This window comes from Ursus americanus, chromosome 12 (genome assembly GCF_024610735.1).
Source record: "Ursus americanus isolate L20-20 chromosome 12, mUrsAme1.1.p, whole genome shotgun sequence".
In the NCBI taxonomy this organism is placed as follows: domain Eukaryota; kingdom Metazoa; phylum Chordata; class Mammalia; order Carnivora; family Ursidae; genus Ursus; species Ursus americanus.
This window is the reverse complement of record NC_142138.1, coordinates 6,646,321-6,669,404: the sequence shown is the minus strand read 5'-3', so window position 1 is coordinate 6,669,404 and position 23,084 is coordinate 6,646,321. Positions and strand designations below refer to the sequence as shown.

Sequence of the window (23,084 nt, the reverse complement as noted above, 5' to 3'; positions counted from 1 at the left end):
GATGCAGGAGAGAAGCAGTGGTGGGAAGTGGACAGGGATGAGACGGGCTGTGCAGCTGGGACCAGAGTTGTGGCTGCTCAGGGGATCCAGAACCAGGCTAGCTGTGTGGGGCCAGACAGGGGGTCGTGCCTTTGTCTGTGGAAGTTCAGCTGGAAAAAAAAAAAAAAAAACATGGGAGAGTGAGGTTTCTGGAAAGGGTGGTCAGGGAAGGAGTGAGGGTCATGCTTGGAGGTTCTGTGGGCCTGACCGGAAGCCCACCTCGCCTTCACATCCGCTGCCCCAGCAGGACTGCCAAATGGTACACACGTCCGAGAGGGAGGCCAGGGAACACAGCCTGACCGTGTGCAGAAGAGGGGAGTGACGATGTTAGCCAGCTCTGAGAGTCTGTCCTGAGGGGCGTGACAGCCACCTTTCCTCAAAGGCTGTTGGAAGCACAGGGCCGTTGGGTACGTGGCGGCCGTGACAGGGGCAGGGCTGCCATGGCGAAGGGATTGCAGACGGCACCTGTGCAGATGGCAGGAACAGGCTCGTTCCCCTGGAGCAGGGCACACCCGGATCTGGCCATCAGTGCAGAGCTCTCTGGGGACCAGGCTGCCTCTTGGGGATCCTAGAACTCATTCCACGATCACCCAGGATCACAGAGGCAGCCCGGTGGAACCTGCACGTGAACACTGGCCTTCACCTCTTCTCCCTGCCTGCCTCTGCTGCCCAGCACAGTGCTTGGTGTGCCAAGCCCCGGGGTGCCGCGGCACAAAGACATGGGTTTCTGAATCAAACGGACCTGAGATTGACTCCCATTTCAGCATTCATGAGCCATGTGATCTCAGGAGTGTTACTTCACCTCTCAGAACCTCGGTTCCCGCTCCCGTAGCATGGGTATCAGCCATTTCACGGGGTCATTGGAAAGGTTTCAAAGAGAAAGTTGTGATGGCCTGGCACCGTACCTGGCACGCAGAGGGTGTGCAAATATTGCTTTTCTTGTCTTTCTGCTTTCCACCCCCCAGGATCAGTGGTCCCAGAGCTGCAGACCAGAGCTGGCATCAGAAGGGACATCATTCTGTCACTCTGAGTGGTGGACAAGAATGGAGGCTGACTTGACAAAGGGCCACCTTAGTGCTCTCCCAACATTAGGATGTTCCCAAGGCAGCAGGGTGGGCATCTACCCTGGTCACCAGACGGGACCTGAGGGAGTTTTGCAATGAGTGGCTGCGTCGGGTTCCAGGTTGGCCATTGGAAACTTGTGTGCAGCTGGGAGTGGGCCTGGGAGCAGTTCTGACACCCATGCCTCCCTGGTCCTGAAGCCTCCCACCCTGGGAGGGGTGGGCAGACTCCCTGCCTAGGAGGTCGCCATGCTCTCTCACCCAATGGACCAGAGCAGAGAAGAACTGCATCCTCTGTCCAGCTCCTTTTAGCCGTAGTATTGGCTACTTTCCCTGTGTGGTGGCCTCAGGCCAGCAGCTCTCTAGGGGTGTGTAAATGGATGGTCCTGGGAGAGTGGGAGAGGAGCCCCCAAGGGTGAGGCCTTGGGGATGGGAGTGATGCCAGGGCTCCAGGTCCATGCCAGCCACACGCTCTGCCCTCTGGCTTTCTCCTGGGCTGCCTGTCAGTGCCCGAGGCCAGGCAGGGGAGCAGAGAACCAGCCATAGAGCTTCCGCAGAGAAGATTTGGGAGAAGTCACCAAGTCTATGCTTCCATTTTCTCCTTTTTCCCAACTGAAGTAAATGAGCTACCCATCATTGAGAGACTCCATTAAAAACAATAACTATGTGATTATTGTGTATGTGTACAGAAATTCAGAGCCAGTGAGGCTCTTTCACATTATCTGATACTCAGGAGACTTTATACAGATCATCTTGAATTCCCACAGTACCCCCTGAGGCAGATATTTTTATCGGTAGTTTTAGCCAAAGACACAGGCTCAGAGAGGTCTATCGCATGTCTGAGGTCACACAGCTGGTGAGTGGCAGAGTTAGGATTTGAGTCTAGGTCTACCTGGCAGAAATCTCATGATCTTCCTACTCACCCCCTGGGAAAATACTGCTTGATAAAAGTACAGAAGAATCATCAGGAAGGAAGCCAAGCCTGGGCCAACTTCTTCCTCTCTCCTTGCCCCCATGGAGCGCCCACCCAGATTCTCTATGATATGTTTGTGAATAGATGATGGTGTGACAGGGGGCTTGGGTGGCACCCAGTGCTGAGCAAAGGAAGTGAGATATGGTCGGCCTGCCTATCTTCTTTCCTTCCTTCCTTCCCTCCTTCCTTCCTTCCTTCCAGACACATCGCCCCAGCCCCTACCATGTGTCCATGCTTGATCTCCATTTTGGATTCTGATCTGTTACATGAAAGAGAGTCTGCTGTCGCTGAGCCATAAGATGGGATAAATATGCAAATCTTTTTGTTCCTCTCATTTGATTTGTTGTAATGAGATTTCTCTGGCATCATGTCCTCAGCAATAGAAAAAAAAATGCCACCTCCTTCCTCCAGATGTCATTTTAGGGATGTTATTCCTGTAATGTGGGGGATGCAGTTGTTGTAGGCTATTAAGATACTGATATACCGCTTGGTCCTGAGCTGGAAATAAAAGCCCCTCTACTTCGTGAGTACGTGAGGTTGAGGGGTATGTCAAGGCACTGGGATCAGAGGGAGCTGGACTTGAAACGTGGTTTGATTGTGAAAGTCATTCAGTGAGGCTTTGGGGAGCCCTATCCTGTGCCCAGCCCTGTGTGAGGTGTTAGAAATGCAAAAGGAATCTGAGACCCTCCCTTAAAGGAGCTTAAGTTTTCCTGGATTGAGGTTATGATTCAGGAAGTCTTCATGGAGGAGGGGACCATCCATCAGGGACGGTTACCCCACAGATACAGCCCCCTTCTCAGTGCGATTGCTCCCTGGAGTTTGAAAGACCCTCGCCAACGCAGCCAAGAAGCCAGCTCTGCTTTGAGCTCTGTGCACATCTGAGGGCATCTGAATTGTCAGGGGCTACCTGAACAAGTCAGAAAAATGAAATGTGTCCCCTTCCCCTCAACCTTAAGCCTTACCACCTCTTTAGTCAGTGGGTTCCATCCAGGTGTGTCCTGACTTTGGATATTCTAGCCCATTTCCATGACTCCCTTGAGAAGTGCCTCTCATCTCTGGGAGGAGAGTTTCCTTGGAAAATGGGGACAGCCATAAAAACACCATGCTTCTACAAACCACCCTTCCCTTACGAATAGAATGGGAACGTGTGGTGGCCCAGTTCCAACAATATCTCGGCCGTTTTGCTGAGCCTGACATTCGTGGCCCTCCACAGCTTCCCTCAGCCTGCCTTTATTTATTCAAAAAATAGTTTTTGAGGACTACCTACATAGCATGTACACTTCTAGGGGTGAGAAGATACCTAAAAGTTCTGTCCTGTGGAGCCTCTGCTCTAGTTGAGGAGATGGACAAAAAATAAGTAAAGAAACATCTGATTTCAGGTCATGTTAAATGTTGTGGAGAAAAGTGAACTGAGTAAAGAAAAGAGATCAAATTAATTGAGCAAACACGTCTTAAAAAAAAAAAAAGATTTACTTATTTGAGAGCGAGAGCGCGTACGAGAGCAGGGGGAGGGGCAGAGGGTGAGAACATCTGACCAAAATCCCCACTGAGCATGGGGCCTGATGGGGGACTCGATCTCCTGACCCTAAGATCAGGACCTAAGCCCAAACAAAGAGTTGGGTGCTTAACTGACTGAGCCACCCAGGTGCCCCTCAACAAACATGTCTCGAAGTCCCAAGTTTGTGCCAGGCCTTGTGCTGGGTCCTGGCATGGATGCTGTGTGTCTGTCCTACTCTGCCACTGGCCCCCAGACTCCTCGGTGCTGCCCACAACACATGCTCTTCCTCCCTTTCCCTCCCTTCCTTCCCCTGTCTGCCCTCCCTCCTTCCCTCCCTTCCATCTTTTTCCCCCTTCTTTCCTTCCCCATTCAGTCAGCAAACATGTTGATGTGTCATGTGCTGAGCGTTATGTGGGGCGGTGGGAACTTTCACAGCCACCCTGAAACTGCGCTCCGTCTCCATCGGGCACCCTTTTACACACCTCGGGGAGCCCTACCTGACCCAAGAGGGACCTTCCTGGGGGTTCCTGTGGCCCCGTGGCTTTATCTCCTTCTTTTGCTCTTAGATGTATCCTGCCTTGTATTAAACTAACGTGTGGCTGAGTGTTAGGTGTTTGCATGTGTGCGCGTGCGTACACACACTTTCCATATAATTGAGCGATAAGGTGCATTTAAGTACATGCCTGTAAGAGTGTACCTGTGCTTGAGTGTGTACGTTGATTGGTTTTGAAGTTATCTATTTACCTATTTTGAAATGTCTGTTCATTTTTTTTTTTACACCATTAATGCCCTTGTGTTATGATTGTAGCTTTGGAATATGTTTTAACATCTGAAAGGCTAAGCATCTCCCTCTTTTATAATATCTTAATCGTGCCATTTATTCCTCCAGGTAAGCTTCAGAATGATTTTTTCAGGATTAATTTTGAATACAGTCTATATATACATTAGTTTGGAAATTAACATCTTTATACTACTCAGCCTTCCTATACAGAAATAGGGCATGTATCTGCATTTCCTCAAGTCTCCCATTATGTCCTTCAGTGAAGTTTTATAGTTTTCCTCTACACAATTCTTGCTAAAATTATTCCTTAAGATTTTATATTTTTGCTGTTACTGTGACTGAAATAGTTTCAAATTTTAGTTTTAATCTTAATTCTTGTTGGTATTTAGAAAAGCCACTAATTTATTTTATATTTATTTGTATTAAGCCTACCAATTTTGTTTAGGAGCTTTTTCAGTTGATAATTTTAGGGCTTTCTAGTTAAATCATATCATTTACAAACAATGATAATTTTTCTCTTCCTTTCCAATATTTATAATTCTGAATTATATTTCCCACCTACACTACATTGACCATATCTTATATGTCATTGACTATGTTTTTTTGGGGGTTTGGTTTTTTTTTTTTAGTTTCAAGCGTACAATTTATGATTCCACACTTCGTAAAACACCCTGTGCTTATCCCAACCAGTGTATTCCTTGATTCCCATCACCTAATCCACCCACTCCTCCGCCCACCTCCCCTCTGATAATAATCAATTTGTTTGCTATACTTAAGATTCTGTTTCTTGATTTGCCTTTCTCCATTTTTACGCTATGCTCATTTGTTTTGTGTCTTAAATACCACATATGAGTGGAATCATATGGTATTTGTCTTTCTTTGCCTATTGTATTTTTCTTAGCATAATTCACTGTAGTTCCATCCATGTCATTGCAAATGGCAAGATTTCCTTCTTTTTGATGGCTGAGTAAGATTCCATTGAATGTATATACAACACGTCATTTATTCATTCATAAGTTAGTGGGCATTTGGGCTCGTTCCAAAATTTGGCTATTGTAGATAATGCTGCTATAAACATTGGGGCACACGTAACCCCTTTCAATTGGTATTTTCTTATTCTTTGGGTAAATACACAGTAGTGCAATTGCTGGATATTAGGGTAGTTCTATTTTTAACTGTATAAGGAACCTCTATACTATTTTCCAGAGCGGCTGCACCACTTTGCATTCCCATCAACAGTGTAAGAAGGTTCCTCTTTCTCCACATCCTCGCCAACACCTGTTGTTTCCTGTGTGGTACATTTTAGCCATTTTGACAGGTATGAAGTGATATCTCACTGTAGTTTTGATTTGTATTTCCCTGGTGAAGAGTGGTGTTCAGCATCTTTGCATGTGTCTGTTAGCCGTCTGGATGTCTTTGTTGGAAAAATGTCTATTCATGTCATCTGCTCGTTTGTAATTGGATTATTCATTTTTGGGGTGTTGAGGTTTGTAAGTTCTTTATATATTTGGGATACTAACCTTTTATCATATGTCATTTGCAAATATCTGCTTCAATTCCAAAGGTTGCCTTATAGTTTTGTTGATTGTTTCCTTCACTGTGCAGAAGCTTCTATTTTGAGAAAATTCCAGTAGTTTATATTTGCTTTTGTTTCCTTGCATCAGGACATCTCTATGAAGCTGTTGCTGTGGCCGATTTCAAAGAGGTTACTGCCTGTGTTCTGTAGAATTTTATTTATTTTTTTTTATTTTAAATTTAATATTTGTTTATTTATTTATTTTTAGTATGTTAAGTAAGCCAACATACCGTACATCATTAATTTTTTAAAATTTTTTATTATGTTATGTTAGTCACTATACAGTATATCCTTAGTTTTTGATGTAATGTTTCATGATTCATTATTTGCGTGTAACACCCCGTGCCCCATGCAATATGTGCCCTCCTTGATACCCATCACCGGCCTATCCCAATCCCCCACCCCCCTCCCCTTCTGAAGCCCTCAGTTTGTTTCCCAGAGTCCATAGTCTCTCGTGGTTCATTCCCCCTTCTGTTTACCCCTCCTTCATTCTTCCCTTCCTTCTCCTACCGATCTCCCTGCTGTTTCTTATGTTCCATAAATGAGTGAAACTATACAATGATTGTCTTTCTCTGCTTGACTTACTTGACTTAGCATAATCTCCTCCAGTCCCATCCATGTTGCTGCAAATGTTGGGTAATGATTCTTTCTGATGGCTGAGTAATATTCCATTGTATATATGGACCCCATCTTCTTTATCCATTGGTCTCGTCTGTTGAAGGGCATCTCGGCTCCTTCTACAATTTAGCTATTGTGGACAATGCTGCTATGAACATTGGGGTGCTTATGGCCCTTCTCTTCACTACGTCTGTATCTTCGGGGTAAATACCCAGTAGTGCAATTGCTGGGTCATAGGGTAGCTCTATTTTTAACTTTTTGAGGGACCTCCACACTGTTTTCCAGAGTGGCTGTACCAACTTGCATTCCCACCAACAGTGTAAGAGGGATCCGCTTTCTCCACATCCTCTCCAACATTTGTTGTTTCTTGCCTTGTCCATTTTTGCCATTCTAATTGGTGTAAGGTGGTATCTCAGTGTGGTTTTGATTTGAATTTCCCTGATGGCTAATGATTTTGAACATTTTTTCATGTGTCTGTTAGCCATTTGTATGCCACATTGACTATGTTTTATATATATTTGAAATAATGACACTTGTCTTATTCCCAGTTTTTACTGAGAATACCTATGCTATTTCAAATTGGCCCTCATTTTTAGATAGATATTCTTTAGCATGTTGAGGAAGTGCCTTCCATTTTTAGTCCACTCATTTTTTTAAAAAACTCTCATTGAGTGTTTTCATTTTATCAAATGACTATCAAGTCCCTGATTGGACCCATTTTGTTTCACTATTATGCTTCATTAACTCATCTTCGCATTCCTGGTGTGAACCTTCTTGATCTTGCTACACTTGATTTACAAGTATTTTATGTAGGACTTTGGCTTTTATAAGCACAAGAGAACATTTTTTATAGCTTGGATGTCAAGCTTGTGTTATCTTAATTGGGTGGTTCCCATCTTTTTATATGCTTTAGAAGAGATATTTATTTCAAGAACTGTCAAACCTCAAATATTTGGGGGGAAATGCACATAAAACCATTTGGGCCAAGAGCTTTTTTGTAATTTCTCATTTTCTTCTATGGTCACTCAGGGCTTTTACTTCTGAAGTCAATATTGTTAACATTCAAAAACTTATCCCTCCTATCGTGACAACCTTGTCTCTTGTAATTAAAACAAAAAAATTTTTTTTCCATTGTTGTTATAGTCCCTGTATTTTCTTGGTTTATGTTGGTCACTCTTTTCCTTAATTTTGTTTGTCAGAAGTTTATCATACTTATTGCTTTTGTAAAAAGAAAAAATAGCTCTTGGATTCTTTATTAAACCTACTGTTTTTCTGTTTGTTAATTTATTCATTTATAGCTTTACTACTTTTTTTCTACTGGCTTTCATAGGTTTCTTTTTGGTTGTCTTTCCAGATTATGTAAGTACAGTTTTATTTACTTTTCTTAGTCTTTCCTATTTAATTAAGAATGCATTGGAGCATAAGAATTTCTCTCTGAGTGTCATTTTGGCAGCATTCCATTAGTTTTATAAATTGTTTAGTTTTATTTTTATTATTTTCTAAATATTTTGTAATTGTATATTTTTCTTTTTATTCTATGACATAACATTTTTTTTTAAAGATTTTATTTATTTATTTGACAGAGATAGAGACAGCCAGCGAGAGAGGGAACACAAGCAGGGGGAGTGGGAGAGGAAGAAGCAGGTTCATAGCAGAGGAGCCTGATGTGGGGCTCGATCCCATAACGCTGGGATCACGCCCTGAACGGAAGGCAGATGCTTAACCGCTGTGCCACCCAGGCACCCCTATTCTATGACATAACATTTTTATAAAGGTGATTTTAATCTCCATGTGGCATTTAGTTACAGCTGTTTCTGTTGTTGAGACATTAATACCAATTTCTGGCGTTAGTAGTCATGGCTAGAGAATGAAAATTATATATATATTTACATTCTTATTTGGAATTTACCAAATTATTCTGTTTGTAGAGTGAAAACAGTTTTTCTATGTCATTGACTCAACTTTATTATTTTATTCAAATTTCTTATTTATTTTTTCTTTTAATATTTTTATACTTTTAACATTTAATACATATAAAATAATATAGTTATTTATATAAGCTATAAAGCATAATCATCTAATAAACACTTGTGAACTCACCACCCAACTCAAGAATTAGAACATTACCGTTAACTCACATTTATCAATGTCCTATCACTTTGCTTATTCTCAGAGTTAACTATGATTATCAATTTTGTGTTTATCATTTCCTTGCTTGTTAAATACATCTTTTAAAATCACCTATGTATGAATGTCTGAAAGTATAAAAAGCATAATTGGCTATCTTTGTCTATGCATGCTATCAGGCTCCTCCAATTTCTGTTGCTTTCTTCTCGAATTTCAAATATTTGTTGCTTTAAATATTTGGATATTTTGTTGCTTGCAATAAGTTCCTGACTGTTAGGTCTTCAATGCAGATTTTGCTTCTTATCAATTTAATGTGAAACCTCTTGCTCGTCCATGGTTCTTGCCTCAAATTCTGCTTTATTATTAACATTGTCACCTCTTCTTTCTCCTTAATTGAGTTTGCCTGAAAGCTTAATTTTTCACCTTACTGTGTCATTTTGCCTGAGGTTCAGGAGATGGTAATGTTTAGGATGTTGTGCTCTGAGACCAGACTGGGTTTAAATCCCAGTTGTGCTGTGTCAGCTGCCCGACCTGGGGCAGGTTTCTCGGGGGTAACAGTATCCCCGCCTCGTGTGGTTGATGGGTGGCCTCGGTGAGACGCTGCTAGTGAAATGCTCAGCACAGTGCAGTGCACACGGCAAGTACGCGGTAGACGTTAACTCTTTTGATTAGATTTACCTCTTTCAGGTTGCACCTAACTTAATGTTTGCATTTTAGCTTGAGAATTTTTGTCCTCCAATAGAATAATTTAAACTGTTTACGATCATTTCATCTCTGGTGCATTTGACCTTAATCATCTGTCACCCGCTTTTATACTTTCTTATATATATTTTGCTCTTAACAGTGTTTTTTCTTTTCTTTGGTAAACTGTATTTTCTTTGTTTATATCTTTTGTATTAAGTTAGAATTTTAAAATCCTCTTTTAACTTAATTCTCTAATGCATGCCTTAAAACGTATGACAGACACAGTCACCCTCACATTTCTCTAATTGTCAGTTAAGAACAAAGCAATCCTTTTTCCTTCTCTTTCTACAACATCTCAGGTGCTTTTATTCCCTCGCCATCTTCCGCAACACTTGATTCTTCTTTTCTAACGTCGAATGCTAGGCTTAGCTGCCAACCTGTTTTCCTTCCTGTATGATATTTTCTTTATCCTTGAAGTTTATTTTGCCAAGATCTTGCTGCTTATGATTTTTCTTTTCATGCATATTGCCAAATCACTGATCTCTTTCGGGTTTTTGACTCTGGTTGATATCATTTTGTTTTGCTTTTGTTCCGTTCTAGTTAATTAAATTTTTTCCCAATTGTGTTTTTGTCACTTTTATTATATGCTCCCCCCCCGAATATTGATAATTCTTAGGCTCCATTCTTGTCTCCTGTATCTATCACCTTCTTTCTCGTCATTTTCATCCCTGACACTTTCCTCTGCATTCTTTGAGAGGTTCTCCAGTTAGTCCTCATCACTGATTCTGCTGCCTGCAGTATCAGTTCTGTTCTTTTCTTATTCTCAGGGGAACTTTAATTTGGTATTTTATTTTGTGTTCCTTTGCCGCATCATCCCAGTTCAGTCAGCTCCTTCTGTGTCTTGCTTTTACCTCATTGTACTTCCTGCTCTTCTTAGAAGCCAAGTCCTTTTGCGTCTATTGAAGGATTCCAAGCAGATGGCCTCTGGAATGGTCTTAATTTCTTTTCGAACTTTCCTTCTCCAAGTTTTCAGGGCAATGTTTCCTTTTACTTTTGCTTTAGTATCTCTTCAAAGGCCCCATCTTTTGTCTCTTTAGAGGTCGTATTTTGTTTTGCTTTGTCATCTTTGAATACAGCCTGGTCTACGTGGGACCTGGGATTTGCAAGCAGGAAGCCTAGGCGGGAAGCATTGCTGACCCCTCACTGATTTAGACCCAAAGGGCAAGTCCGCTTGCTCTGCCCCAGTTTCTTTTCTGAGGTTTCACAACAGCGTGCTTTTACCAGCCTGAAACTGGCTCTTCTCCAGGACAGCTTCTAGATTTTTCTGACTGAAGGATTAGAGGCAGTTTGTACTTCCTCCTTGCCCAGCCCTCCTTGCCCGGGCATGCACTACTCCCAGAGCACTTCCTGTCCCGTCCCTGTTTACAAGGCTTCTCCTGAAGTGTCTAAGTGTTCCTGGAGGCCAGCCCTTCCTCTGCTTCCTGTCGTGCTGCATGCATAGGGTTGCTGCTTCTGAATGCATGGTAGGAAAAAAAAAAAAAGGAACGAGAAGAGGGGAGGACTATAAGGTCAGGGAAGGCAGGGCAGGGCTCGGGTGCTGGCTGGCTCAGAAGACAGGTCCTCTAACCTGGTGAACTCTTGTTTTCCTGTTCCACACATTCTCGATTTGGGAACAGGATGTGCTGGAAGTAAAATCTTTTCCTTCAGTGTGGGGTAGCGGGATATTCAGAGGATAGAGCCCTGAAATTACCCCACCCCCAAATTTGACATAATTTATGAAACTATTGCCAGTTTTTATTTTGTGTATCTTTGTGAGACTTTCAGGACAGAAAGTGTCTGAACATTTCAACGAAGGATCATTTTATATGCTTCATTCATTCATTCATTCATTCATTTATGTATGTCTACTTCCTCCGCTAGACTGAGAGTTTAGAAAACTTTGGATTTTCATCATTTTACTCCCAAACTCAGTGCAGGAACTGGCATCTCATATATGCCCAATAACTATTCGGCGAAAGCGTGATAACCCAGCGCAGAACAGGGCAGAGCACTGAGCCTCACTATGAATCAGATTCTATCCTGCTGGGAATCATCAAGTGTACTGCACATTCACCACCTTAAAACATTCTGATATCTGTTATCTAACTTGATGCTAGAAACAACCTGGGATTAGGCAAGACAGATAGTATTCTTCCCGTTTAGAGATGAAAAAACTGAGACCCAAAAGGAGGCAGAGACCTGCCCATGGTCATACAGAGTCGCTCGTGGGGCCAAGAACCAGAGCGCCACAACTCTCCCCGCTCACAGGGCTGGGCTCTCCTCTGGAACAGCAGTTGCCTCCTAGGTCTGGTCATGTGGGTGGGAGAAAACAAGAGTGGTCTGAAGGAACTCAGGGAGGCTTCCTGGAGGCCTAGAGCTGGAACCTGTAGATAAAGACGGACTGTAGAGAGGGATATCCTAAGCAAGGGACAGTTGGAGCAAAGGCATGGGTACCTTTGATCAGAGGGTCATGGGGAAATGGGCCAAAGGCCCTCTTGTGCTTGGGGGTGAGTGCAGGCAGTAAACCATCCCAAAGTGTTCAGACTGCACTTCAGCCGAGAATCCTGACCCCACCTTACACCTGATGCCAGAGGCACTTCACTGGCGTTGTATCCCCGTTGGGGTGGGAGAGGAAGGAGAGAACAGAGAGTAGAGTCAGACAAAGCTGGGCTTGAAGGCTGACTGCTTTTACTGCAAGGCCTGCCTTGGGCAGGTTGCATCATCTCCTTGAGACTCAGTTTCCGCCCTTGAATAATGGGATAATAATAGTTGGACTTACTGAGTTTTGTGCAGATTCGATGAGAAAATGGGAGCATGCCACATTGTAGGTGCTGGAAACCTCTTAGTTCCCTTCCTTTCCTTCCTGGCTCTTCTGCGGGCGGCTAAGACATGACGCCATGCTCTCTGCTCCCCAAGAAACTGGAACCACAGCAGAGCGACGTGCAGACGGGATGGCAGACTGACAAGGCCAGGCCTGCCCTCCTCCCCATCAGGGCCGCATGCTGCACTTCTCAGACGGGAAACTCATCTTACACTCTTCTCCTCCTAACACGGAGGCTAAATTCCGCCTGAGTGAAGGCCTTGGCCGACTCCCTTGTTTGCTGTCAGAACAAAGCCCTGTGCTCCATCCGAATGCCATGCGTTTGAATTGTCTGAGCAGCCTTCTCCTTGCTAACCACCCAGGAAGATGGGTCCAAGGTGCATCCTGGATGCGGCCCCGTCAGAAAAGGCTGGATGTGCTGGGTAACTTACTTCAGCTGCAGAGAGTGCCCTTGAAGCCTTGCCCCAAATCACGATTTTGGGGGGGGGGTGGCTAAAATAGGAGGACTCCATCAGCAATGTGTGGGAACTCGGTAGACTCCACTCTCAGTGAGACTGTGCCGGGCACTTCCTGATGGAAGCACAGGGAGTGGGTAGAATCATGAGAGCCTTGGTTTGGGTCACCCCAGAAGCAGACCCTGAGACAAGGATTTGAGTGCAAGAAATTTTTTGGGAAGTGGAAACACCAGGAGGGGGTGGGAAATAAGAGAGTAAAGGAAAAGGAGCTGATCAAGGGCATGTTATTGAGAAGGTTACCTTTGTGGGCAACTGAGGCTCAATCCTGCGGGGGGCTCCGGGAGATAGCGTGGAAAATGCAGGGGCAAGGGGGCCGGGGTGACTTGCCCACGACTTCCGTCAGTTCCTGGTTGAGGGCAGCCAGGGGGAGAGGGAGGTGTGCATTCCTTGGCACCGCTGGCCTGCCCTGCACTGGGACAGGGTGGGCTGCGATGGCCAGAGAGCGGCCTCGGGCTGAGGGTGAACGTACTGTCAGCTGGACAATGAGGTTGCTTCGAGGCAGGCTGAAGGCATCTGCACAGAGACACATGACACATGCGTACAAGCGGTACTATTCACGCAGTTGCTAATTGACTCCCTACCACATGCCTAGTACTTTATATTCTTACAGAATCTCTGCAAGGAGGTTCTTACTGTGTCTGTTCTATGGAGAATGAGACTGAGTTCTGAGAGTACCTCTGTCGTGTCTGGGCCACGGAGCATTAAGTAGCCACGCCAGCAGGCAAACAGCTCTGCCCGCTTCCACAGCCTGGGTCCTATGCAGGGCTCCTCATAAGACAGGAGAGAAACGAAGTCAGGCCCCCGCTCTGCCAGGACAGTCCATCAGGCTGGAGCTAGGGGAAGGAATTAGGGGCATCTCCTGGAGTCAGGCTGAGAGACAAGGAGAGCCCTCAGGTATGGAGACACGCTGTTGAAGGAGCATAGTCAGTGGTGGGCCTCGAAAACCACCGCCACCAGCCAGAGCTAAATGGGTGCATTTTTCACGTGGGGAGAGGCACTTCCAGCTTCTAGGACTCTTGAGGGGTTTGGGACCAGCTGAACCTCAGTTCAGATACAGCTCTCCTTCCTAATGGTTTACTCCACCAGCTTGACCAGTTACTTGACTACTCAAGCCCAAGCACTCTCAACTGGAACAGGGGGCTAATACTACCCTCTGCGGGCATCATGAGGATGAGATGGCCTAGCCCACGGAGGTGCCTGGAGCAGAGCCTGACACATAGCAGGTGGGACTTGAGTCCAAGAGCTCCTGCTTGGTTGTAGGCCCCCAACTTTATCCCTGCTCTTGAGCAAGGCTTGTCTCCTCTCAGAGTGCCCTAGTTTCTCTGCCCATGAAATAGAGATCAGAATCCCCAGCTCACAGCACATGGGGCTGCAGTAAGACGGACAGAGCTAAAGCACTGGAAACTTCACAGGGATCCAGCCCTCAAGCCAAGCCATGGAGGAACTCAGGCTGGGGAGCAGAGGTGCTGGTTCTGGGCTGGTCTCAGCGTCCACACACCAGGTAGCCTTGGGCACTTTCCCTTTTCTTTGGGTCCAAATGATGGGGTTGGCAGAGGCGATCGCTGAAGGCTCTGAGATCCTGGGCTTCTCCCCTGACTGGCCTCCGTCTCCCCACCTCCTGGTCACAGGCTTATGCTCTGATTGGTCATCGCCTGTCTCTATTGGCTCCAGCCTCCCAGCTGCTTCTCTGTGCCTCCACCGATCTGCTCTTGCTCTTGGACCGACCCCCAGCCTGATAACCATTCTCAGTGCCCACGGCCCAGCAGAGGTCACCCCCAAACCAGGGCCCGGCTTTGTGTGTGTGGAGGCAGAGTTTACGTGTTGCAGGTCCCCGGGAGCTGGGATGCAGGGGAGGGAGGACAGGGACCAGAGCACAGGCTATTCCAGACTCAGTCCAGCCTTTGGAGCCTTTCTGTGACAGGGAGTCACTCAGTAACTGCCTCAGAGCTTGGTCTAAAGTCAGGCTGAGGGCTTGGGGGTATGACAAGGGTCAGGCTCAGTAAGCTGGACATTCCTTTCCTTCCCTAATATTCAGCCATCCTTTCTAGCAGACTGTCGGGGTCTTAGCACCTCCCATCAGCCCAGGCCCCAGGACACTTGCCCACCCCTGGTAAAGTGACTTGGAGCCGCAGACCTAGAGGGGTTTCTGAGATGGCGCTTTTCGTTCCTTCGCGGGGTGTGTCTCGGGGCCGGAACGAGTGGGGCAGGCGAACGATTACATGGTGTGATTTCACAGAGAGCAGAGACACTGCTAGAAACCCCACGTGCTCCCTCTGTCTGGTCAATACTCACATTCCTCAGTATTAGAGACTCATCCACTTGGATTAGTTTTTGGAGCTGTGGGAAAAAACTTCGGGCCACGAGTCAGTAGATGAGTAACCACTTCTCATCTTTGCCTCCTCCCTGCATCTGTATTACCACACGTCTCTGAGCCTCAGTTTTCCTGTATGGAAAGTGGGAATGAGAATGTCCAATTTCCAGAGTTGTTATCAAGAGTAAGAGACAGTGTGGAAAGCTCAGGCACCTGGCAGGGGCTCCATAAACATGCCTTCCTTCGGGGGTGGGGGGGTGGGGGGGGAGAACAAGGTGGATTGGGAGACGCCTGCTGGAAGTCACCACCAGGTGACAGCACGAGGTGTTTGCTCCCTTGCCCACACCTAATGCAGAGGCACTTGAGTGAGGTTTCAGATGACCCGACAGCGACGACGAGCTCCCTGGCCCTGCAGGTTAGTGCGTCAAGGCTGGCTGCTTGCCGTCCTGCCCCTGAAGAGCAGCTGAGTCCTCTGTTGGCGGGATGTGACACCTACGATGAGTGCTCCCAATTCCCCAGGGGACGTAGAGAAGTGGCACCTTCCCCCCTGCCCGCAGGGAGTCTGCAGTCTGGGGAGGGAGGCAGGAGCCAGAGAGGGGAGACGTGCTTGACCCAGGGGCACACAGAGGCTTGGCAGCTCGGTGAGGGACACTCCACCCTGTGGAGTCAGCAGGGGCTTCCCAGGGAGGGGGACAAGTAGGACATCGGGGTCCCCTGAAGGTGATAAGGTTTCGCAAGGGCCGCCTGTGGTTCTGTGAGTTCAGAGCACAACACCCACTCCCTTTTCACTACCGCCCAGACCGTACACATGTAGCCCGCATCACAGGGGATCTAACGGTTCCCCGACTCCCTCACATCCTCGCCGCACAGATGCCTGATCTCCCACAGACACCCAGCGAGGCCTCTCCCAGGAATAATCCTTATCCCCTCATCCCATCCCCAGCTTGGCAAGTAAGCAAGCCCTTGGATGTGCCGCAGTGGTTCCTCCTGCTTGGTGACCACAAGTCCTTTTGTAAAGGAAAAGACCCTGGACAAGGAATCGAAGGCCTCTGCGACCACATTCTAAGCCCTGTCCTGCCACTCTCCAGCCATGACCTTGGACCCGTTTCCCATTTTGTACATCACGGTTGACTGAGAAGGTCCTAAGGAAGCTCTCAGTTTTAACATCTAACACCCGGAGATTCTTCCTGATCCTAGAGCCACCTTGGGAAGGTCACCAGCTTGACGCTGTGGAGGGAAAATGTGCATCCTTCCAGGATCAAAAGAGGTGACAGAGGTCTTAGTGCTTTGGAAGCTCTGTACATCCCTCTGACAATGTGTACATTGCGCTCCTGGGGAGCCAGTGGAGTGCGGTCCACCACGGTGTCCCGGCCAGGCACCTACACCTGGTCTGTGAGGAAGAAGGTGCAGAGGAAGAGATGGAAACCAGTCTCTAATATCTGCCAGCTATCCCAGGGCAGAAGGAGCATCCTTGTTCTATGGGGCCTTGGAGGGCAGAGCCTGGGCCAGTGTGGGCAAGCCTGAGGCAGGTTTCCACTCCAGATAAGGAGGCCATTCATCCAAGGACATCTAAAGATGACCCCCGAGGGGCACCTAGCTGGCTCAGTTGCCAGAACATGTGGCTCTTGATCTCGGGATTGTGGGTTTGAGCCCTATGTTGGGTATAGAGATTACTTAAGAGAAAGATGGATGGATGGATGGATGGATGGATGGAAGGAAAATGAACCCCAAAAGTGGATAGCTTTGTTTGCAGTGATGGACAGCTGGCCATGGTCTAGGCCAGCCCTTCCCAAACCCGGCTGTGTATGACAAGAGGCATGTTTAGAAACTGAATTCTGAAGGTCTTCGAAGGCCCTCAGAGATGAGGCTACAACCATATATTTATCCCCCCCCCCCCCAGCCACCTCTCTGGCACCTGGACAAAGCTGTAACTGCTGTCCTGCTGGGTCCCAAACCCCCTTCCGTTCTGAAATACAAGTGGTTAAAGGGAAGGGGGTGGGGAAAGGTGTAAGTCAGATGCATTTGAAGGAAAGCAGCTTTGAAGTCCTGAGGCCATTATGTTAATGGCATTACTCAATTTCTGGAAGCAATCCTGATTAAATATTCATTGGCTTTGATTATACTGAAATTAGGGCTAAAGCGTGAAGTCAAATTGAGGGGAGTAATGGCAGTGTAAATAATGCATGGCCTCTAAATTGAAAACACCAGCTTGTGCGGCCCCAGCCTCCCCCTACCCTGCTTGTCACTGTGCCATTTGTTTAGAAGGTGATTAGTCTGAGGAGGCCATCTCTTACCAGCTGGGGACCCAGAGTTGGAAGGGTCGCAGCATCCTGTGTCTCTGGGAATGCGGGAGATTTGAAGCGGGAGCCTCGCAGCAGGGGTTTTCTCCAGGTCAGGGACCTGGAAGCTAGGAATTGCCGTGAAGCCCCGTCGTGGAGTCCTGTATTCAATAATGGAATCTCCCCACTGCTGATCTTCGACAATATAATCATTGAACAGGAAAGAGGAAGGGGGAGGGGGAGAGGTGCAGCAGGGCAGAGGTGAGCGGGACTAGGCGAGATGTGGTCCAGTGAGTGAAGAGGAGAGACAGGCGAGCTGGTTGTAAAATTGTGTGATGCGTGCTCTTCAGAGGTATGTGCAAGAGGCAGTTGTGGGACCCAAAGAAGGACTTTCGTGGGGTCGAGGGTGAGGTTGGTTATGGGGGGCAGGCTGGCTGGAGCAGGGGGAAGGCACTCAGGGAAGTTTCAAGGCCCCTGGCCTAATGGCATCTCATCCTCCTCCGTTGGTCCCTCAGCTGATACTTGGCCCAGGGTCTGGCCCAGAGCAGAGGCTGATGATGTGTGCAGAACAGGTGGATGACTGAGTGAGCACAGCACTGACGAAGGAGGGGGAGCCCTCCTTGCTTCCTAGAGGAAAACCATCACTCAGCCACATAAAGGACCATCACAAGAGCCAGGCCCCCATCACTGTGACCGCACGCTGACTTGCTGGGTGCTGGGCGAAGTGTCTGTTTATTTTAACAACAATCTTATACAGAAGATACGATTATTATCCCCAATATATGGTCAAGAAGAGCGACGCAAGTTCATTTGCACACACAGCTAGTCAAAGACATTAAGTCTTCCATGCCCAGCTCGTAGGTAAAGCTGGAAGCCAAACCCATGCTTGTTTCTGAAGCCACTTCAGAAAACCTTCTCGGTGGTTCTGCACCTCCTGTGGTAGGTTTTGGCATACAGGTGTTCATATTCTCTCTCTCCTGCTCGCCCCATCCTTTCTTACACGCACTCTTTTCTTCGCTGCTCCAGGATCCCTGAGAGAGGGGTGGCACTGGTGTTAGGAGGAACAGTGCATGTACTTCACCATATCATGAACCCTCAGGACCCCAAGAGCTGCAGGTGTGAGCACCACACCCCAAACCACAGGCTCTACTTTTTTTCTTTCTTTTTTTTAGATTGAATAGTTCAATTGCCTGGAGGTAAAAGCAGTTCCAGGACAGAGCAGAAGAGCTCTTGTGCTCAGGGCCTAGAGGAGGCTGGTTAGGGCTCTGCCGGTCAGGGTGAGTTGGAAAGGAAGCCAGAGCCAGATCCTTGCGACCCTGATGCCCCCCCGCCCCCCCCCCCCCCCCCCCCCCCCGCCAGCAGAGGCTAGGGGCACCCAGTAGGAGAGCTCTGTGCAGCAGGCTGCCTCTCGTTCTCCGTCTGCAGAAAATCTGAAGTCACAAGAGAAACCTCCGCCTTTCAGATTTCCCATGGACTTGGAAGGGGGTTTCTGTTTTGTGTTGTGGAGTCTGGGGCTGATCTGTAAAATGACAGAGAAACGGATTTCACCCTGCTTGTTGTCCTTGAGACTTCTCAAGGAAGTGGCGCGCTTGAGTGCAAAAGCCGTGGCGAGGAGAGCGCCACCTTGTGGCGAGACGCAGGGCCGGGTCTAGGGGAGCCTCCCGTTCATCGAGGTGGTCCCAGCCCTGAAGTCTGGAACAAGTGTGTCGATCTCACACATGTGCCATCATGGAATCTGCTTTTGTGAAGCAGGAGATGGGCTCTGTCACAGGGAAGTCAGGCAGGCCCGAGTCAAGGACCCTGGGGCGGATTCCCAAATCTTCCCCCACCATGTTGAACAAAATTAGCCGAGTTTCTTTGTCAGGTGTGAGTTTGACGAAATATGTTTCCCGTGCGAATGATTTTTAGACACGCTCCCTTCCCCAGCAAATACTCCTTGGACACTTAATCTATTCCCTGCCAGGTCCTGGGCCACAGAGGGTCAGGTGGCAAGCTGGGGAGATGAGATGAACTGCCAGATTAGGGTTAGCATTAGTGCCTTAGTGGGAACAAGGCGCTTGGAATAGGCAAAGAAGTGAGTGTCTAAGTACTTCTGCTTAGCTGCATCAACAGTGTGAGCTCTGAAGCCACAGTCTTGGGTTGAATTCTGCATCTTCCTTTTATCAGCTCCATGATCAAGCACAAGCTAGTGAGAGCTCTTACCCACTAGGATTGTTGAGACGATGAAATGAAGTAATCCAGGGAAGAAACTATCACAGGGCCTGACACACAGAAAATCTCAGTAAGTCCCAGCTGTTATTGGGGGTACGGCAGGCTTCCTACCCAGAGCACTGCAATTCCCTCCCCACTTCCCTGTGTGAGAAGACAGAGGGAGGAGGAGGAAGGAGGGGAGAGAAAGCCAGAGGACGTGGTCACTAGCCCATCTTGGTGCCCACAACATGCTGGGCACCATTAACATACACCAGCCCATTTGACTTCCCAAATCCCCCATGAGGCAAGCCGGGTCACCTGTGCCCTCAAGCCACCTGCTGCTAAAGCCCTGCTCTGCCAAAGCTCACAGTCCTCCTGGGGGTAAAGCCAGGGTTTGAATCCAGTTCTGCCTGAATGGGGCTCAGGGTTGTCGTTGTGTTTACAAACACAATGTTTGTCCCCTTCTGTTTCCTCGGGGGTGGCCAGCCCACGCTGCCTCTCCCAGACTCCTTCCACCGCCTGAGCTGCTCTCTGTGTGGGTGACTCGACAGACAGCCTCGCAGAGCCTTTCCAGCTCCCCCAGCCGTACCTGCAGGGCCCAGTGGGAGGCTGGGATGGCAGACTTCCAGCGCTCCCCAGCACACCGCCCCCAGTCTGGGGCTGGAATCTGTCGGTGCCTCTTTAGAGCTCACAATTAACCGGACTCCTGGCTAGATTCTGTTTGTTTCCCTCTTTCTGAAATTACCATTCTTTGCCATTAGTTGATGCTGTGATGAAGCATCAGGAACTTGGGGAAGAGTCTGTCACCCTCTCCCTGTCCCTCCACCTCCTCTCTTCTTTCTCCCTCCTAGAACTTTAATGGGAGAGGGAATGGTCTGATTACAAAAATCTTTAGAAACAACATGTTTTACAATAAAATTTTAGATTCTTCCTTCATAGAAATTCATAGAAGAGGGAAATGGAGGTGGACTCTTAAGACGAGGGTTGGAGAAACTTTCCCAAGGGAGGAAACACCCAGGCTGGGCAGAGTGGGCTCGCGGAGGATGAGAGAGGGCCAGCAAGGGGCACGGCAAGAGCACAGGCCTGCTCGGGCCCAGGGAGGAGCCCTTTGCACTCGGCTTCCAGGCAGGGCTGGCATTCTGGCAGGAGCAGGGGGGTTGGAGGTCGGGTTCCCCTGCCAGCTTAGCTGTGTGGCCATGGGCTGCTGTCTTTCGGTCGGGTCTACTTCGCGGGGTGGTGTAAAGACATGAATGCACAATGAGAAGGAGGGTGCTTGGTACCCACTGAGAGCCATGGGAGTTGTAAGGTTGGTCATGGCGGCTGGAATGGGGCTGTGTAGTACAAGCGAGGGGGCGACTCGGTGATCTTCACCCTGACCTTGTACCTCGCATGACTCCCAACCCCAGGCAGGCCAGTAGCCTCCGGGGCAGAGGCTTCTCATTCTCCGTGTTCTTCCTTTGCTTATAATGTTGCTTCCATCTGTAAAGCCTTCTCCCTCCTCTCTGCCTTGCTGCACGGCCTCCCCTTCTCAAGGACTCCTTCCCGAGAGCCTTCCCTGGTTCCTCTAACGCTCTGCTGTCCGCTGCGGAGCCGCCAGCCCACGTGAGCCCTCGCAAGGCCGTGGGACAGGCTGGGATGTGCTGCGCGTGTCAGATCCACAGCTGCAGGTCAGGCTTCGTACACAAAGCCGTACGAATAGCTCATTAATACAATTCGTCCTATTGATTACATGCTGAAATCATATTTTAGAGACTCGAGTAAAATCAAATGTCGTTAAAGGTAATTTCACCTCCTGTGCTTTTTTAATGTGGCCGTTAGAGAATCGAGGCTCACATACGTGACTCACGCGGGCGGCGTGCGTTCCGGGTCTGCTGGTTTAGTCAGGGTCTGCCTTGAACCTCTTCGCTCACCCTCCTACCTGCTGGGATGGATTTCAACACTTGATAAGGCTCAAGGGGTACTTTGCAATGTACTGCCCCGCAGGTTTCACGTGTACAGAGCGACTTCTTACGAGGGACCTGCCTTTGTTGTCTGCGTGACCCTGAGCCAGAGCCAGCCTCTCTCTGGCAGTCAGTGTCCTCACCTGGAAAAAGGAGCTGAACTCATTAGTCCCTAATGGTCCTTCTTTTTTGGACATCTGGTGACTTATTCATGGATCCCAATCTTCCCCTGTTTTAATGTGAAAACTTGGGGAAGTCACCCCACCCTTCTGCGCCACCGTTGTTGCATCTAATATGTAAATGAGCTGAGACTCTGCACACACACACCCCCTCCCTTGAATCAAAGTGGTTCTGAGAATCAGAGGAATTCACGGACTAAGCTTGATCCCCTGGCTCTTCACCCTCAAGTCCAGTGGAAGCAGCACGTGTGTTGGAGTTTGGGGCCGGGGTGGGCCCTGACTTACTCTGTGCATTCAGCAAGCACGCGGTCATTCGTTAGCAAATCCTTGCTGGGCACTGGGCCAGCACTGCGTGCCAGGCTCCGTGGCACATGGACAGACAGCCCTGCTGCCCTCTTGCCCTTGAGGTGCTAAGGGTGTAAAGGGGACACTCCACATAACAGCAGAGAGTTCTAACTGTGCAGCACAGGTGGCCACAGCGGGAAGAGGGGGCATTCCGGACCAGGCCTTGCCTCTTCTCCACAACAGGAGCGATCTTCACCAAAGGAAGGTCTAATCAGCCCGACCAGCCCTCAGATCACAGGCAGCCTCATCCCAACACACACAGTAGCTTTGGGATGAAGAAAAAACTTACATGGTGTACTCAACTCCCTTTATCAGGCAGCAACACCCATTTCCCAGCTGCTATGAGTTTTGTCTACCCTCATTCTTTGTAAGAAGGTTGCTGTGAGAGGGACGCCTGGGTGGTGCAGTCGTTAAGCATCTGCCTTCGGCTCAGGGCGTGATCCCAGCGTTATGGGATCCCGCTATGAGCCTGCTTCTTCCTCTCCCACTCCCCCTGCTTGTGTTCCCTCTCTCGCTGGCTGTCTCTGTCTCGGTCAAATAAATAAATAAAATAATAAAATAAAATGGGGCTAATGTGATTAAAGAACTAAATTAAAAAAAAAAAAAGAAGGTTGCTGTGAGATTGCCCCAGTCCTAGTACCTACCTGAGAAATATTTATTGAAAAGAAGAGAAGAAGGACAGAAAAGAGGAAGAAAGGGAGGGAGGGAAGGATGGGCAGAGGAAGGAAGGAAGGAAGGAAGGAGTCATTTGGAATTAAGGTGACCTAGAGGGCTCCCCAAATGTGGCATCCTGCACTCTCTCTGCCTTGCGTCACAGCTGTCCGGGCCCAGGACCTTCTCCTGCTGTCTATTGCCAGCTTCCCTTATACAAGGACCCTATACCGAGCAAGGATTCCTGTGTTCCTGAATGGGGTCCTGCCTTGATGTCGTAGGTCCCAGTAGGTCCTAGATGTCCCCTGCCTGACACGGCAAGGCTGGGCCTGAGGCTCAAACACAGAACTTTCACTTTGACCCTCATCCCCATCATTCATGTCCGCTCTCTCCTCACAGATGCGCTGACTTCCTCCCTCTGTGTCTCTGTCCCTTCACGTTGGCAGAGTGGTGTCTT

General features: G+C 48.2%; 1 protein-coding gene and 1 pseudogene across 1 annotated transcript in view; one reads left to right on the top strand and one right to left on the bottom strand.

Annotated features, from left to right (window-relative positions):
* Positions 1-23,084, top strand: part of AGBL4 (AGBL carboxypeptidase 4) — a 183,697-nt gene that overhangs the window by 9,973 nt on the left and 150,640 nt on the right. The gene's annotated exons all lie outside the window — the stretch shown is intronic.
* LOC148109132 (uncharacterized) lies at positions 12,992-20,293 on the bottom strand (annotated as a pseudogene).